A 19,625-nucleotide genomic window follows, 5' to 3' on the forward strand; every position below is an offset into this window, starting at 1 on the left:
TGTGTGTGTGTGTGGTGTGTGTGTGTGTGTGTGTGTGTGTGTGTGTGTGTGTGTGTGTGTGTGTGTGTGTGTGTGTGTGTGTGTGTGTGTGTTTAATTCCAATCATATTTTGTATTTGTTTGTTGCATGGCCCCTTGGCACAGCAGTTCGGGGTAAGCTGAAAGAGCTACCCTGCCATACAAGAAAATCCTATGAAATAAATCGATGAATAAAATGATGCAATAAATTCAAATCAAATAAGAAAAATCTGTACCATGAGATGCTTTTAATTCTTCAGTCATCTTAAAAAATGATCACCCTATCATTCGTTTCAAAGCTAAATTCTAAGGTAGCGGGGGTCGGTTGCTCTACAGAGTTTGATTTTACCAACTGATCGGAGGGCACCATGACGGTTAAAACTTTGCAATATCAATTTTTGGCTTCCTTGTGATAAGCCTAAAAACGCTCTCATAAGATCTATTAATCAAATGTTATTTATTCGTCGTTATTTTGATGAAAAAAATTACGAACATTACGATCTGTGCCATGTTTTAAATTCTTCAAGGGTGTAAGTGTAATAAACACCTCTATAGATAACAAACAAAAACAACTTCAACAAAAAATATTCTGTAAGTCATCACGTGCATGATAGAACAACTTAGTATGTTTCGTCTAAACGTATTCTATCTAGATGCAAGTAGAATGATTTATGGAAAATAATGCGTTCGTTTCTATTACATTTATCGGAAACATCTTAATACAAACAGACAAAAAATTAAAGATCAATTTCCATAGTCCTTGTTCAGTTGTTATTCCCTTCACTTCAAGATAAAATTTGATTTCTGATATTTTGTATCATCGAAAGAACTAAGGACTTTCATTTTTAGTTAAGTCACTTGAAATCATTTTGTTCTATATAATTACCATGAATATTGATTCTCCGATAGAGTTTCATAGTTTGGCAAAATGAATAGGTCTGAGAAGCTTCTTATTTTCCAGAACGACAAGGGGAAGATCATTGTAACAGCTCAGGCTTTCGAGTTGATGCCATGCCTTGATTTTAGTTTTATCTCCATATGTGACAGTGAACCTCAAAACGAACATAAAGTCGCACACACTGATTTTGCGTGAGGACTGAAAATAAGTGAAATGGGTCAACCTAGCCGAACTTGACTTTTTCATATTTTCTGAAAGAGCGGGTCTTCTTTTACATTATGCTAAAATTTGGTATCATAAAACGGGCAGGAAAGTGTGTTTTTTGAGCAGTTTATATCAAACATTTTTGGTAGAATAGTGTGATTAGGTGTGTCTTTAGAATCCCCTTTTCATTTCTGAAAAACCTTGTCCACACTCTTCACTTTCAACTCTAATAACTTTTGACAGGATAGTGCCAATGCTTTGAAAGTTGGCGTTAATTATTGACAGAATGTGTTAATGAGGCATGCTCAATTTCAGTTTAATCTAATAATCCCTTCATTGTTGGTACTCTGGTGCTTTACTTCCTGTTTTTTGTCCCATTCATCGCACAGCCTGCACGGTTTGGTAAAGATTAAGCGCTTGAATAGACACTGTACTTCAGAGCCTCTTTTCTCAGTTCACACTTTTCCTGAGTTTGTGCTTTCTTTCCAATATTTAGATAGGTTAGGAGAGTCCATTTGATTTGAGTTATATATCATTTTAAAGCTTAAAGTCTGCTCTTTCAGAATATGGTCTTAACTAAAAATTCATGTCTGGCGACTTTTTGTTTGTTTTGAGGTGCAGGGTCACATATGGAGCATGATCAACTTCACCTGAATCTGATAATCCCTGTTTTATTGTCGCTCCCAGCGGTTAACATCATGTTTGTTTTTCGTGTGTTTGTTTTCTTTGTTTTTTGTCACATTCATTACACAGCTTTCATTGTTTGGTAAAGATTCATAGATCCGGTCTGTACTTCTGAGCCTCTTTCTGAGTTCTCACTTCTCCATAGTGGTTGTTTTCTTTCCAATGTTTAGATAGGTTAGAAGAGTCCATATTAATTAAGTTATACATCATTTTAAAGCTTAGAGTCCGGTTTTTGAGAATCTGCCCTCAAGTAAAAAGAAAATCCATATTTTAGTTGGTTCTCACACATATTTTATCTTCTTTAGTGTATAGACTTATGAACGAAGGTCAAGTCATGTTGAGATGGATAATTCATTCTTAAAGGCGATGATGCACTTGCTCAGATATTTCATTTGTCAATTGATAATGGCATATTCTTTGAGATTATGATATTGGCTAAAGTGATTTACCTAAAGCTAATTCTTGAAACACATCACCATGTAGTCAACTGGCAAAATGAAACATGAAGACATGGTGAGTACTTACATACTGTGACCCTGCTTCACAAAACCAACAAAAAGTCGCCAAATGTGGATGTTTTGGTAAGGGTATATTTTGAAAGAGCAGACGCTACGCTTAAAATGATGTACAACTCAATTCAAATGGACTCTCGTAACCTATCTACATTCTAGAAAGAAAGCTAGAGAAAAGTACAAACTGAAAAAAGAGGCTCAGAAGTACAGGGTCTATTCAAGTGATTTAATCTTTACCCAGCCATACTAGCTGTGCAATAAGACAGGATGGAAACCACTGGATCAACAACAATGTCGAAATTATCCAATTCAGCTGAAATTGAGCATGCTTTATTAACACATTATCCCGAATTCACGAAGGTGGTGCAAATGAAATCCTGGTTTAAACCATGGAAAAAAACCATGGAGCGCCAAGAGCTGCGCGGAATATATCGTTACGAAATTGGTCATTTCGTCGACAAACTGACCGTTTCGTTAACGAAATTATCATTCCGTGGACGAAAAATTCATTTAGTTACAATAAATTGTCATTTCGTTACAAAATGATAATACATTATTTCATCGATGAAATGACTGATTTCGTAACGAAATATTAAATGCGACACTTGTCGCTCCATGGTTTTTATCCATGGATTAAGCCATGGTTTCATTTGTACCACCTTCGTGAATTCGGGCCTTTTGTGTCCATGATTGATACCAAGTTACAAAGCAATAGCGTCATCCTTTCTAAAGTTTATATATTTGAGAGTAAAGAGTGTGTATAGGGGACTCTATAAAGCACACATAATCACACTATTCTACCAACAAAAAACTCAAGGAAAGCCGTTAAATGAAATCCTGTTCAATTTATGATAAAAAAATCTAACATTATGTAGAAGACTGGCCCTTTTAGAAAGTATTGAAAACTGAAGAAACCTATCACTTACACAAATAGTTTTTTGTCCTCACACAAAATCAGTGTTTGCGACTTTTTGCTGTTTTTTGCGATGCACGGTCTCAAATTGAACTTCAGATGAATTAGTAGAGTATGAATTTATCAAAGGAATAATTTGTCAAAGGAACAACTCAGTTTTCCCACTAACATACTGTATATGTGACCCTTCATCACAAAACCAACAAAAAGTCGCCAGACATGGATTTTTAGTTAAGAATAGATTTTGAAATAGCAGACTCTAAGCTTTAAAATGATGTGTAACTCAATTCAAATGGACTCTCGTAACCTATAGGCCAACGGATTGAGGCTGAATTCGGGGGTCAATTGGCATCTATCGTATAACAAACAAATTTTGTATTTTTTTGAAAGTATATGTCTTAACAAACTTACCAGTAAAATTTACCCAGAATTTCTGCGTCGGAACATGCCCATGACGTCATCAACATGGCCACCCCCAAACCAGAAAAATGAATAGGAATTTTAGAATATCTCAAGTGTTCATTATACAACTGACATTTAATCATGAGATAAGTTGTCAGGGTATGTATTTCTTATTTCCTGCCTTTCTTCAAGCAAAATTGGGCCCATTTGTGACCTCTTTTTCAAAAAATCTGAGCCCAAATTAGGTCATTTCTATGGCAACTTTATGCTGAAAACAATTTTTTTTTTCTCAAACAAAAAATGTAACACCCTCTCAACGATAAACACCATTTTAAATTTATATAAGTATGTAAATTTAATTGACTGGAGTTGAGACCTATCCTGTGAGAGACCATAGCTACCATGGTTACACTCAAACTTGCCTGTAGCCATTATAACACAGCTGTCCAGATATCACAATTTTCATTACTAGTGGTGTATTATGTATATTCCATCTCAGTAGCTGGATTTTTTTTTTTTCGTTTTGCATTTGGCACAATCATAAGACAAGCTGACATTTCGTTCAATTAGGCATAGAACATGGTAGATTAAGTCAATTTCTCATGAAATGAGACCCTCCTCCACCTCAGCCCCCACTCCCAATAGAAATGGTTAGTTCATGGCTGTTCCTTTCTTGCAGTCCTGTAGGGTGTTTCACCAAACTTCTCATTGGTTTCAGTTTCACTTCACTAGTTTCAGTCTCGCTATCTCACTTTTCTGATTGGTATGTTTCAGTCACGAGGACTTGCTATTATTAAAGTGAAACTGAAAACACTAATTGACACTGATCTCACTGAAATCAATGTTGGTGAAACGGGTCTTGCATGGACTTCTGTACGATACCAAAGCAAGCTCATTATACTCGATGGACTACTACAACAAATACTGTACTTCTGAAAGAAATGAAGCACTGTTAACAAACTGGATACACATTAACCAACATGTTAACCGGGGGCAGATTTTGTCATAGATCACATTAGTCCAGTCAAAATAGGGTTTCACCCACTACTAATTGCAGTAGGAAATTCCACTGCAGTGCTACTTATTATGGGCTCCCAAACACCATACTCAAAGTCCCAAGAAATCCAGTGGGGCAAAGTGGCTAAATGTCCATGATATGCAAATTGGCTCCCATTATGATGAAAATACAGTGTTTCCATGAAAACTATATTTCTAGGTTTTAGGTTTGGAACACCGAGAGTGTTGAAATCTATGTTTACAAAGTCAGTTAGTTCGATGCAAACATTAACCATGTACATAGTCTGGGCCTCATTTGCATATGTATGCAAATTAGCTCCCATAGACCTAATGATAAAAATATTGTGTTTCCATGAAAACAATGCTTCTATAGGATTGAGATTTTAACATCGAAAGTGTTGAAATCTATGTTTACGATGTCAGTTAGTGCGACGCAAACATTTCCATGTACAAAATCTGGGCTTCATTTGCATAGCATGCAAATTAGCTCCCCTAATGATAAAAATACAGTGTTTCCATGAAAACAATGCTTCTAGGTTTCAGATTGGAACACCGAAAATGTTGAAACCTATGTTTGCAATGTGAGTTAATGCGATACAAACTTTTCCACGGATATGATCTGGGCTCCGAGCCAACGGAATATTCTAATGCATCAAAGTGCCCGATATGAGCATATCAAGAGTGTTCAAATATGATATTTCAGTTTCTCTTCACCAAAAACAAACTTTACAGTCTTAGTAAACTATCATGAATAATATCATAAAATTGGAGTTTGTTATCAGACAGATAATGATAGCTTATCTATAACTACGTAGAATCAAAGTACGAAATTAAACAAGTGTCAACATCTAAAATTTGCCTAATTTTGTAATGAATGAACTCTATTTGGAGGGTGGTTTGCTCGAATCTTGATGATTCATCTCTTGCATCCTTGAGGGTTTTGAGATATTGAAGATGGCACAGTAAAAGGAAACCCTGTGGGTAGTGCGCAAAGTCACCCCAGTCGATCGTATTATCACCACGACCATTTACACAGCATGCATCAACCAACGCAATTTCCGTTGTTCTAAGCGTACAAGATTTTATTTTTAAGTCGTTTGGCTGTCTGGCAAAGACTCTTTTATTTCCATGAAATAGAATTGGCACTGACAGAGACATTTTTCTACAATGTGTATAATTATCTTTTAAAAAGTGGTGCACAGTCAAAGCGACTCGTAGGAGGTACCCGAATTCATCCCTATACCCTCACGGCCCGGTTCAAAACATAATTATACACACGTAAATACAGATGTTTGAAGCGAAAAAACTCTGTGCATAACGTCCTTTTCATTTCATTTCCATTGGAATTCAGTGGAAGTTATAGAAGAAATTTTGTTCTACAATATCTATAAGGTAAAAATGGTTCACATACGAAGACAACCACGTGGAGGGTACCCAAAATTACCCCACCCAAAGGCAGTCTAAGACATGCAATAATCATGTGCCGCAAATACGTAGTTATGTTCTATGGGGGTCCTTCTGGTCCTCTACCAAACAATTTTTTTTTAATGAAATTAAATGCAGTCAACAGATGATATATTGCTCTGCAATTTTGACTTACACTGACATAGTTAAAGTGATTATCATTCGAAGGGAGCCTACTATATGGGAAGTGCCCACCTTAATTGCCTCTATACATGACCCTTTGTAACACAAATATCAACGCAATTACAGTCGTTCCAAAAGTGCATGTCTCAAAAAAAAGTATTTCCTTGAGTTTTATGACTATCACTTGAGTTTTATGTTTATGTATAATTATCGTATGGTGCTATAATCATTGTAAATTCTTTTCATTCGATATAGTTTTACGCACCTCATTTTCTGTTACAAAGAAAGTGATGTCTATCTGTTCTTGTCGAAAAATGAAATAAAGATTAAATTGAATTGTATTGAATTGGATTCCTGCCATATCAAGACACCTTTTTTCTATAAAAATTGCCGGGGAAGAGATAAAATAACAACATTGATCTACAATATCTTTGCAGTCCAAAGGGTTCACTTGCAGAGACCACCTTGTGGGAGGTGCTCAAAGTAACTCCATGCATCCTAAAGGCGATGAAAAACATGCAGTATACAACCGCGAAAATGTTCCATAGTTACGTACCTCTGAAAAGCTCTTCCGCCTGTGTAGCACATACGCTTTTATTTTCGTAAAATGCAATTAAGGTGATATAGGAGACATTGCTTTACAATATCTATTTTGTCAAGCCCTTGGGAAGTGCCCAGATTACCCCTACCCTGACCGTCGTGGTCCCAAAAGAGATTAACAAAACATGCATTATATGCCAAAGCAAACTCACTTGTACATGCATGTAAAGTCGTTTTACCTAGTGGTAAATAAAGATACTTTACTTTTCATGATTTTTAAACGGTAAAGACACTGCTTTACAATCATCATAATTAGTCAAAGGGGTGCACATTCAACGGCAACCGAGTGGGATGTGTTCAAAATCATCTAACCCCAGGGCAATATAAGAAACGTTCACTAGCATATTTATAGCAAAAATATGTTTCAATTTTCCATGCCTTCACATTGTCCCGATCGTTACAGTTTTACAGCAATTGCCCTTTTGTTTGTAAGAAATGCAATATAATTACAAAAAGAAAAATGTTCTACATTATCTACATTGTCAAAAGGGTGAACATCCAAAAGCAATCCCTTGGAAAATGTCCAAAATTACACTGCCGATCAAGACCCGTAATTACATCACACGGATATTATGAACGCAAATACCGACGTTCTTTCGTGCATGGTTTTAGAAGTAGTTCCAGCAATACAGCTACACACTTTTATATCTATGAATGTTGTGGAAATGATAGGAGAAGCGTTGCTTCAAAATATCTATTTAGTGGGAGGATGCACATTAAATGCCAATCCTGTGGGATGTGCCCCCAAAGTACACCACCCTCATGGCAATATAGAAAACATTGAATATTATTAACGCGAATACACTATATGTTCCAAACGTACATGTTTTCAAACTTCGATCGTGCCGTACATCAAGGGCACTTTTGTTTTCAAAAATACGTTGTAGTTAATAGAGGAGACATTGCTCTACAATATCCATATCGTCAAGAGGGTGAACATTAGAAGACAACCCCATGGGAATTGTCCAAAGGTACACATACGCTCAAGCCACTTAAGACAAAAATAGATATTAGCAACGCAAACACCGTTGTTCTAGCGTGGATGGTTTGAAAAGTAGTTCCGGCAATATAGCAAATACACTTTTTAACAATGAAAAGTCATGGAAATGATAGAAGAGGTTTAACTTTGCAAGATCTATGCAGTGAAGAGGGTGCACATAAAATGGCAATCCTGTGGTATGTACCAAAAAATATTCCACCCTCACGGCAATATATAAGACATATAAAATCATATACTGCGAATATGTATATGTTCCAAACGTGTATTTCTTCAAAATGCCATCGTGCCGTATAGCAAAAGCACTTTTGTGTCCAAGAAATACAACTTATTAATAGAGGAGACATTGCTCTACAATAACTATATTGTCAAAAGGGTGAACATTCAAAATTAATCCCTTGGGAAGTGTCCAAATTCACACCTAAGCTCACGCCCTCTTGTTACAGAACACATATATTAGCAACGCAAATACATGTACCGTTGTTCTAGCGTGAATGGTTGTAAAAGTAGTCCCGGTAATACAGCAAATACAATTTTCATCGATGGGAAATAATGGAAATGATAGAAGAGACTTAACTTTACAGATCTATACAGTGAAGAGGGTGCGCATTAAACGGCAACCCTGTGGGATGTGCCAAAAATACTCCACCCTCACCACAATATAGAAAACATTATAATATCATATAACGCAAACATATATCTGTTCCAAACGTACATGTTTTCTAAATTCCATCGTGCCGTATAGCAAAGGCACTTTTGTATCCAAAAAATGCAACCAATTACTAGAAGAAGCATTACTCTACAATAACTACATTGTCAAAAGGGTGAACATTCAAAATTAATCCCTTGGGAAGTGTCCAAATTCACACCTAAGCTCACGCCCTCTTGTTACAGAACACATATATTAGCAACGCAAATACATGTACCGTTGTTCTAGCGTGAATGGTTGTAAAAGTAGTCCCGGTAATACAGCAAATACAATGTTCATCGATGGGAAATAATGGAAATGATAGAAGAGACTTAACTTTACAGATCTATACAGTGAAGAGGGTGCGCATTAAACGGCAACCCTGTGGGATGTGCCAAAAATACTCCACCCTCACCACAATATAGAAAACATTATAATATCATATAACGCAAACATATATCTGTTCCAAACGTACATGTTTTCTAAATTCCATCGTGCCGTATAGCAAAGGCACTTTTGTATCCAAAAAATGCAACCAATTACTAGAAGAAGCATTACTCTACAATAACTACATTGTCAAAAAGGTGAACATTCAAAGGTAATCTTTGGGGAGGTGTCTAAATTTACACCTACGCTCACGGCCTTTATTACAAAATACGGATATTAGCAACGCAAATACAGTTGTTCTAACGTAAATGGTTTTACAAGTAGGTCCGGACAATGCAGCAAATACACTCTTACATCAATGAAAAGTCATCGAAATGATAGAAGAAGATTTACCTTACAAGATCTCATGATAAAGAGGGTGCTTATTGAAGGGCGACCCGGTGCCGTGTGCCCCCAAAATGCCCTTTGTAATCCTCTTGGCAATAATAGAAAACATATATCATCTTATAACGCGAATATACGTGTTTCAAACGTACAATTACAATGCTGTCGTGCCTTATAGCAAGGGCACGTTTGTTTCCAAGAAATGCAATGTACTGAGTAATCAATACAGATTGTCACATAGTTCTTTACCTCAAGTGTGACATCCATATTAGTTTATTTTGATAAATAGAATACACAAGCAAAATGACACTTGACAGATATGTTGAAATTGCACTCTCATTCCATTGCCTAAACCTGATTCCGAAGCTCTTTCTCGTTACCATGGAAACAATTTCATTTGGTGACCATGGTTGCCCTTACAATGAGTTGAGTCATCTAGTGACTGGATACTTTTACTGGGCACCTACATATTTGAAAGTTATTAAGCTTAATTTATAACTATTTGCGTAGAAAGAATTACATTTTATCATTTAGGGTTTTTTCATGAAAGTGCTACCATAGCAATGACTATATTTCCCCCCTATTAAAACATGATTAAGACGGAACTTGGTTTGGTACTTCGCTGAAACCAACAAGACACATAAAAAAAAAACAAAAAAAAACCGTATATTTGTACATTCTTATTATATTTCAACAAATTAAATGAAAATTATTATGAAAATTTGTGTTTATTTCTACTACGTCAGTGTAAGGTTGCTATAGAAACGCTATTGGTATGCGTACAACTCACCAGCTCAACTGAAAATGAGCATACTTGATGGCTGATGACCTGAGGTACATGAGAAATAGCATTACTGTAGCTAGAATCACTTCCTTTCCGAAATATTCCATTTTTATTATTAGACATGTCGAAGTGACAATTACTCCAGCAAAATTGCAGTTCTTAAGAAGCCATTTTGAGGACGTCATTTGAGCATGTTCCGATTAGAATTTCTTGGGTAAATTTCATGTGGGATATTGTCAGGATGTATACTTCTTAAAAAAAAGATAAATTTGCTTGTTATACGATAGTTGCCAGTTGAGCCTTTTTTAAGCCTCTTTTTGGCCATCGTCTGCAGGCCTACTATATCTAAATATGGGAAAGAAAGAACACAGTCTGGAAAGTGTGAACTGAAAAAAAAAACAGGCTCTGAAGTGCAGGGTCTATTCAAGCGCTTAATCTTTACCAATCCATGCTAGCTGGAGAATTCATGGAACAAAAACAGGATGTTGACCACTGGAGCAACAACAATGAAATGATTATCGGATTAAGCTGTGATTGAGCATGCTTCATTAGCACATTCTACAGATCATTACTGCCAACTTTCAGTGCAGTAGCATCATTCTTCCCAAAGTTAATGTAGTTGACAGTGAAGAGTATGGACAGGGTTTTTAAGAAATGAATAGAGGGCTGCATGACAAACGCCTAATCAAGCTATTCCACCAAAAAGTGTTCGAGAAAAACTGCTGAAAACACAAGCTCCTGTTTGTTTGATGATCCCAATATTTAACACAATGTAGAAGAAAACTTGCTCTTTCAGAAAATATGAAAAACGCAAGATTTGTAAAGTTGACCTATTTCACCTATTTTCAGTCCTCACACAAAATCACTGCGTGCGGCTTTTTGTTTGTTTTGTGATGCACGGTCAAAATTATTATAAGGCAACTTGCACATCTGAATGGTTTACAGTTCCTTTGATCACAAATCAAAGAGGAGGACAAAACTCTAAGGGCACAAATCAAATCAGCAGAGCGCAATTTAGAAACACTTTGCTGCGTTTCCTTCCATGTTGTTGGGAGCTCTTCTAAGCGTTCCGTTTCCCCTAGCACACGTATGGTACGACACGGTATTGTCACTTGAATCCACCTTTGAATATCATAACACTTGCATTGTGTGCTGTGTATCGTGTGCCTCCGGAACAAAGACGTCAGGTGGAAACATGAAATACTTATATGCAATAAAATTGAAAGCTGAAAGGCACTGCGTTTCATCGTGTTGAGCGGGTGTTCCTGGCAGCACTAATTTGTTATACAAAGTAAATATGTCATAAGTTGTGATGTGGAAGGGAGTGGAATAAAAAGGTATCGTATAAAAGTAGTATATACTACAAAACAGTTTCTCGTTAGACCTTGGAGTCCACTTTTGTTATGGGGGATTTAATTACAATCTAAATCCAAACCTATTTGCTCTGCAGTTATAATGCATGATTTACACTGACAACGATCCTTTCTTCACCCTCATGATTATTAACTTCACCATTATAACGATGATCGTCCCTGTATCAATCACTTGTGTAGAGAAAAGACGAATGGCTGTCAGGGTGCCCCAAGTTCTGATTGGTTGATCAAACCACATCTGATAGCTGGCAGCATTCATTATTTATGAGGAAGCGGCTGAGCGGGGTTTTGGAGGGGGTTTGCCAATATCGCTTTCATTCCTTTTGGGGCTATGCTAGGTGCTAGAGATTAGTTTTGTCTCATACCTCAGCCACGGTGTTTTGTCAACACAGACTTGTTATAAAATCCATAAACATAGTTAATTTCAGGCATTGAATAATGTACTATCATTTCAATTTAACCCGTTCCATCCGGCCTAACCTGGTGGCCTGTATATTAAGTCTGTGGGGATTTCAGAATTCCGTATCGAATGGGAGGGGATTGTGCATGTACGTTTTTGACGTTTATACACCTTATCATAATATCATCCTATGTGCAGGTTTTCCGAAGCTACTGGAACGTTTTCCTAATTTTACTGGTCAACCGTCAAGGTAAAATTCATGATCGTTCTTTTCTTTTCACGCATTTGGTTACGATAAAAATCATGATAATAATTCCGACAGACATAAATTGAAGTTTTACATTGGTATTTGACATTGACTACAATTCAGACAACAGTGATGATTTCCACGAACATCATATGTGTTGCATGCAGTGGGATCTCTGAATGTAATGACTAAAAATACTACTTCCAGTCCTAATAACACGTGTTTCGTTGGACATTAATTTTGTGCAACAAATATAAATACATCATGTTTATTTATGTTAATGTCTATGTGCGTGCACAATGGATATAATATAGTATGACCCTGCACCTCAAAACAAACAAAAAGTCGCAAGACATGAATTTTTAGTTAAGACTTTAAGCTTTAAAATAATGTATAACTCAAATCAAATGGACTCTTCTAACATATCTAAATATTGGAAAGAAAGCACAGACTCAGAAAAAGTGTGAACTGAGAAAAGAGGCTCTGAAGTACAGTGTCTATTCAAGCGCTTAATCTTTACCAAACCGTGCTGGCTGTGCGATGAATGGGACAAAAAAAAAAGGAAGGAAACCACCAGAGTAACAACAATGAAGGGATTATTAGATTAAACTGAAATTAACGGTGCCTCTTTAACACATTTTGTCCATAATTAATGCCAACTTTCAAAGCAGTAGCACTATCCTTTCAAAAGTTATTAGAGTTGAAAGTGAATAGTGTGGACAAGGTTTTTCAGAAATGAAAAAGGGATTCTAAAGACACATCTAATCAGACTATTCTACCAAAAATGTTCGAGATAATCTGCTTAAGAAACACACTTTCCTGCCCATTTTATGATACCAAATTTCAGCATGACGTAAAAGGAGACCCACTTTTTCAGAAATTATGAAAAATTCCAGTTCGGCTAGTTTGACCCATTTCACTTATTTTCAGTCCTCACGCAAAATCAATGGTCTTCTTTTTTCATTATGCTAAAATTTGGTATCATAAAACGGGCGGGAAAGTGTGTTTTTGATAGCAGTTTAAAACCTTGTACACACTCTCACTTCCAACTCTAATAACCTTTGAAAGGATTGTGCTACTGCTTTGAAAGTTGGCATTAATTATGGACAGAATGTGCTAATGAGGCATGCTTACTTTCAGTTTAATTTGATAATCTCTTCATTGTTGTTACTCTGGTGATGCACTTCCTGTTTTTTGTCCTATTCATTGCACAGCCAGCACGGTTTGGTAAAGATTAAGCGCTTGAATAGACACTGTACTTCAGAGCCTCTTTTCTCAGTTCACACTTTTCCCGATTTTGCGCTTTCTTTCCAATATTTAGGTCCATTTGATTTGAGTTATACAGTTTACATCATTTTAAAGCTTAATGTCTGCTCTTTCAGAATATGGTCTTAAGTAAAAATACAGATCTGTCGACTTTTTGTTCGTTTTGTGGTGCACGGTCACATACAACGCTCAACCCTAATTCTTCCTCCCTAAATCAAAAACAAACAAGAATACAAAAAAAAAACAACAGACAGCAAATCAAAGCAAAACAAAAACACACAAAAAACCAAAACGATGGACAATAAGTATATTCATAGAATATCAAAACTGTTATAAACTATGGCATTTATATGAACATATCAGGTGTGATAGCGGGCTTCAATATACACTATAGCTTATTAACAGATTCAGTCAAACCGGCTCATTTAAAGTAGACGCATAAACTTGATTTTCCATTACAACACTGGGTAGTATAGAGCCTTGATAGATATATTACATACGCATTGTAGAGACAGGTCTACTCGATAATGTTTCTAGTTTCAACTGGATGCTCCTTAAGTACTACGCGAGCAACTCTTTCTATGAAATAAAGGGAAATCAACCAACATATAGGTGCGCTGACTTTATTTTGGTCAGCTGTAATTTGCTGTAGGCCCGCTGTATAGGCCTTCCTGGAACTAAGATTTGACGAGTTTTACCGCAAAACGAGATAACTCCATTACTGTTTAGTTGAGATATTTGTGATTAAAGCTGATAAAATATCAACAACAACAAAAATAATCAGAAACTATACCAGATGTTTTTAATAACACATTCGCAAACGTTCCTTGTTATGTCACAAGTGAGGTATTACTGCAAAGGTTTGATTTTGCTCTACCTGATGATGGAATTAAGACTTTGAAATATTTATAAATGGTTATTTTTTGAATATTAAAGCTTATTCTATTAAATCTTATTTTGCAATTAAACTCGTCATATGAATGTCGTAGAGAAGGATAGAAAAGATTTAAGGAATTTCAAACTGGATTTTGAATTGAATTCAAATTAGAATTGGGACATATTTCAAAAGAAATAAACCACCTCAATTCTGTTATAATTTTTTAAAAGCAATAAAAGGTCCAATCGGCTTTACACAAAGATAAATACTGTTACATGTACAACAAACACAATGGATCCATATGAAGAGTTTGTTTGCAAAAACCGATAAGTCCATATTTGCCAAATGGAGATATTCATGCCGTCAAACCCCCGTTTGAGGCGAGACCCCATCGCCAAACGAAGCTGATGGGGTGCTATACCACCCTAACGATTCCTAGTTTGAGAAGTTGGAGTAGATGTATTTGCCCACTGCAAAATAACTTTCTACTCAGGCGTGGCAAACCTGGAGGCCAACCCAAGGTTTAATGACTGCAACAGCTGTCATATTACGTAAGAGCATGATAAGGATATCTGCCTGTGGCAGACCATTCAAAGTGCACTCAATTTTTATGCCTCCGCCACGAAGTGGTGCCGGAGGCATTATGTTTTCGGGTTGTCCGTCCGTCCGTACGTCCGTACGTCCGTACGTCTCTACGTATGTCCGTACGTACGTCCGTACGTTCGTCCGTACGTCCGTACGTCCGTCCGCTTTCGTTTACGCGATAACTTGAGTAATATTTACTGGAATTTTACCAAACTTGGTCCAAGTATGAAGTATGATGGGGCAATGATTTGATTAGATTTTGGGTGAAATCGGCTAAAGGTCAAAGGTGAAAGGTCACGATCAAATCATGAAATTGCATCCGTTTACGCGATGACTCAAGACTGGATGGAGCAAATTTCACCAAACTTTGTTGGAGGATGATGTATGATAGGACAATTACTTGATTAGTTTTTCAGTGAAATCGGACAGAGGTCAAAGGTCAAAGATCAAGGTCAAATCCTAAAATTTATCTGTTTGCGTGATAACTCAAAACTGGATGAAGCAGCTTTCACCAAACTTGGTCCAAGGATGATGTATGATGGGACAATTAGTTGAGTAGATTTTAGTGACATTGGCAAGAGGTCAAAGGTCATATGATCAAGGTCAAATGCTAAAGACGTTGCTATTTCCCCCATATCTATGCAATGCCCGCAGTTATTTTCTTGAAACTTAGTGTAGACATGTACTACTGCGTAAAGATTCTCCAGAGAGAGTTTCATGTCATAAGGTCAAAGGTCAAAAGGTCAAAGGTTAGGTGAAAATGTTGCAATATCACTTTTCTCGCAAGTGGTTCAATGTATCTTCATGGAACTTGGTAAATATGCATGTACTGACTGGCAGGGATTATTTAGGGAATTTAGGGGTCATGGGTCAATAGTCAGGGGGTCAAAGGTCAAGGTCAACTCCTCAAAATGTTACTATTTCCCTCATATACTAGTTTATGCAATGATTGCATTATTAGTTTTAAAATTCAATATATGTACATGTACTTAATGGAGATTCTCTTGGAAATTTCCTGCCAGAAGGTCAAAGGTCAAAGGTTAAGGGTCAAAGGTCAGGTTTAAATGAAAAAAAAAAGATATATTTTGTACTGTAATTACACTCTTTCTTCATACCTTGGAAATTATGCTCAATGCATAAACTTATAATAAGGTCGGTCAGAAGTCAAGTAAAAATTTTCAGTTCCCCAAATATGTGTACCTGCACTCTTTACTAGACAATTATAGCAAACCCAGATCATGGAAAGTGAACTTTAAAGATATTTCTGACATATTGGAGAAAAAAAAGGCGTTCAAAAATTAACTAATTGCCTATGTGATTTCCCATTGATCCATGTTACTTGTTATACATTCACAGGTGTACGACAGCACCTTTAACAATAATGATCTTCCTGAGCAGTCCCCCCCCCCCACCACCACTTCTTCCGATTACCCATTTTTAAAAACGCCACAATTCCCACACATTGTTCATTGTCGTTTAATGGGAGTAAATGGGGAAAAAAGACAATGCAGCTTGTCTACTGATCACATGCTCAAACAATGAATACGCACTTGTATGGGACTCTGCTGATACCTCGGATGGTATGTGCTGGTAAAAACTAAGACACACATGTCAATAAAAAAAGCAACTTTGAATAACTTCAATATTTTTGTTGGGGGGGGGGGGTTGATGAGGGGAGTGGGGAATGTTTGGGAATATTACATTTGTGCAAGTTCCTCATCCTCACTATGCAAGTTGATACCAAGCACTCAAATACATGTATTTAAGATTGCTTTCTGTGAAAGCAATGACTATACGTGTAGGAAGGGGGGGGGGGGGGGAGGGGTAAGCACACCGAGTTGAGGAAAGTGATGTATCACATACGCAAACTAGATTGATGTGAGTCATTCTCAGCATGTACGTTGTCCAAGCATTACGCCCGAAAGGCACGCTCACTGTTGACACGTGTACTGTTGATTTTTTTTCTCCCCCTTTCTGCATGTCCTCCATCATGCCTGTTTTGTGTGGAAAGACTCTGAAGGGTTCGATTTATAGCATTAGGTTTTGCAAACACATGCTTGTAGTTAAGTTATTATTGGTCATATGCAAAGTGAGGTACATTCTGATATGTGTTACAACATTATATTTATTGTACTTATGGTAATAGCATTCAAGTGCATAACAGAATTTTGTTTTGCGTTCTGAAAGTTTTGCATGTGATTTTTTTAATGCATATACGCTTTTGATTAAAAAAAAGAGTTACTCTACTAAAAAAATTTTCCGACTTCCTCACAATTAAATGTACATGTACATTGTAGGTCCACTCCAAAATTTGTCAGAAAAAAAGTGTCCAAATTGTATTGCATACTACAATGTATATGAACAATGTATGTGTGTAATGGGGGCGGGGGGGGGGGGGGGCACAATGTACTGGGCATACAGTACCGGTACCTGTCCTTGGCTCCTAGCGGGTTTAAGAAGTTCAAAGTCCAGAAATGATGTTTCCTTGTGTCGAACCAAGTACAATGTGATGTCAATCTTCCTGTTCTTCTGCCAAAGTTTTGATTTATCATTAAATGAGAGGCCTTTTGAACTTGGATCTTACCTTTATCTAGGTTTTGTTGTCTTATTGTCTAGTTGCCTTTAGGACAGCTTCATGAAATTTTGAGAGGAACAGAGTTGGGTGTATCCAATCACTTATAGATTTCGTGTCACATTTCAAATTTTGTTGAGACTGCCTTTAACGACTGTGACAGAGCGCTGGTACCAGGGAGGTGGGTGGGAACAATTTGTAGTGATATTAATAGTAATACCCCAGAAAAGGGGTGCCCCTTCTGCTTCCAAAGTAAACAAGAAAGAACATTATCATTTTGTTACTCGCCACTGCAATCGTGGCTAAATAAGATGAAAACAACAAAACAGGTTAGATAATTATACAGAAGTAAAGAGATCAATGACCAGTCGCATGTACTGTAATTGTGTCTTTTAAGCTCATAGAAGTAACAACAAATTAATTCATACATGAAAAATGTACAAGTTTGTACATAATAACTCTGCTTTGTAATGCATTACACAGTAGCTAGTGGTGCAATTTAAACGTGGGATATTAATTGACCAGTGTAGTTTGCATTTAGTGAAAGATAATGTAACATATATCTTTACCTTCTTCATGTCACATGTAAACATTTTATTTTATTTAATGATGTCAGTGTCCATTTGAACTGATACATTGTATTGATGTGTAATCATAATGAGAACACAAATATATTATTTGAAGTAACAAAATCTCACAGTTGCGATGAGACTTTGTGAATAAGTTTTGTACTACCTATATATTTGTTGTCATGGTTTCTTTCCCTTTTTGTTTCCTCAAGGTGTTCACCCTTGATTTAACTGTCCAGTCAAGTGAAAACATGTCAGATAATGTAAGATTGTAATTGTAAAAAGACAGAGACGCTATTATGAATAACTGGTGTTCGTACTACTTTGTTCACATATTAAACAACATGTTATGATATGTTTTTATCACAAGCAAGACATGTTAATAAACTGTTCTAAAAACACAGAAATGTCAAAGAAAAAAAGAAGAAAAAAAAGATATTTCTGACAAACCTGTCATTTCGATATTTTGACAGTTATGTGAAACTGTCATCACACATTGTGAAGACATTGTACTATACACCTATTGGGAGAATCATGCATTATGGCGGAGGCATCAGTCGCCATAGCGACATTTCTAGTCTCTATTCTTTCTCAAGTTTTAGATTTGATATTCTATTGAGAAATTCTATAGTCATCCGTTTTGAATTTCGAACGAAAAAAATTGACCGATAAATAACGAAAATACAGGAATAAGAAGGAGAGCATTGTAGAAGTTTGTCGACACACACACGCACCATGGAGCTACATAGCCCATGCCAAAACCAAAACAATCTCCTCCTCTCGCAGGTGCCCCCCCCCCCCCCCCCCCCCCCCCCGTGGCGGTGACTGATGCTTAGATTAGGCCAGGGTCAAGAAACAGGTGTTTTATATCTTGGGTTTTTAAGTCCTTGATTACCAAGATATACACTGGCATTGTCTACGGGGGTGTAGCTTCTTCAAACGAGAGATTTGCCTCATGTTTGCGATTAAAGGTCAAGAAAAATAAAGAGAATAATAAGAAAACTTTGCTTCTATTGACCATAACTTCAAAAATATACCTTTATGTATGTAGTGACCAATATATCATTTAAACGATATTATTTTGTACTTTATGACAGAGATCGTACTTCAAAATCTTCAAAAATGGACTTATCGGTTTTTGCAAACAAACCCTTCATATTATCATAATATTGAACCATACAGAAGAAAAGATTACATGGCGATATGACTGAATTACGATAATTTTATACTGTATTTGAGGGACTGAAGTGTACATGGTGTTCAAAGGTCGGCTAGGTCAAGAATACATGGTTTATTCCATGAAATGTTTATTCCAAAACAAAGTGGCTTAGCGTTAACACCTTGCCTATGTCACTATTCTTGCAGATCGCTGAGTTATTGTCCATCTGAGGTGAATTGTACGAAACCTACTTTTTTCCAGCTTCTTGATTTGTAAGGTTTCTTTTTCACATCGCTGCAATCTCTGTTGAGCACATTCTTTCCTGCATTCATTTCATTGAATAAAAATAAGAGATGAAAGGCATTGATTGCTACGTTCATTCAGCAGGATCAAGTACATTACCCTGCAAAGGACATCGTGGAGACGTCTCTGCGACCACCACGTGACGTAACCAGCAATACTCTAGTTGCCAACAGGTTGCCCGCGAAGTCTCCAAGCAAATA

The 19,625-nt window shown here is 36.7% G+C and overlaps 1 pseudogene; it reads right to left on the reverse strand.

Annotated features, from left to right (window-relative positions):
- Positions 1–19,625, reverse strand: part of LOC139718831 (uncharacterized) — a 32,686-nt pseudogene that overhangs the window by 12,578 nt on the left and 483 nt on the right.

This window comes from Diadema antillarum, unplaced genomic scaffold, assembly GCF_040938485.1.
Source record: "Diadema antillarum isolate AM-2024a unplaced genomic scaffold, OU_Dant_1.0 scf00000100, whole genome shotgun sequence".
In the NCBI taxonomy this organism is placed as follows: Eukaryota; Metazoa; Echinodermata; class Echinoidea; order Diadematoida; family Diadematidae; genus Diadema; species Diadema antillarum.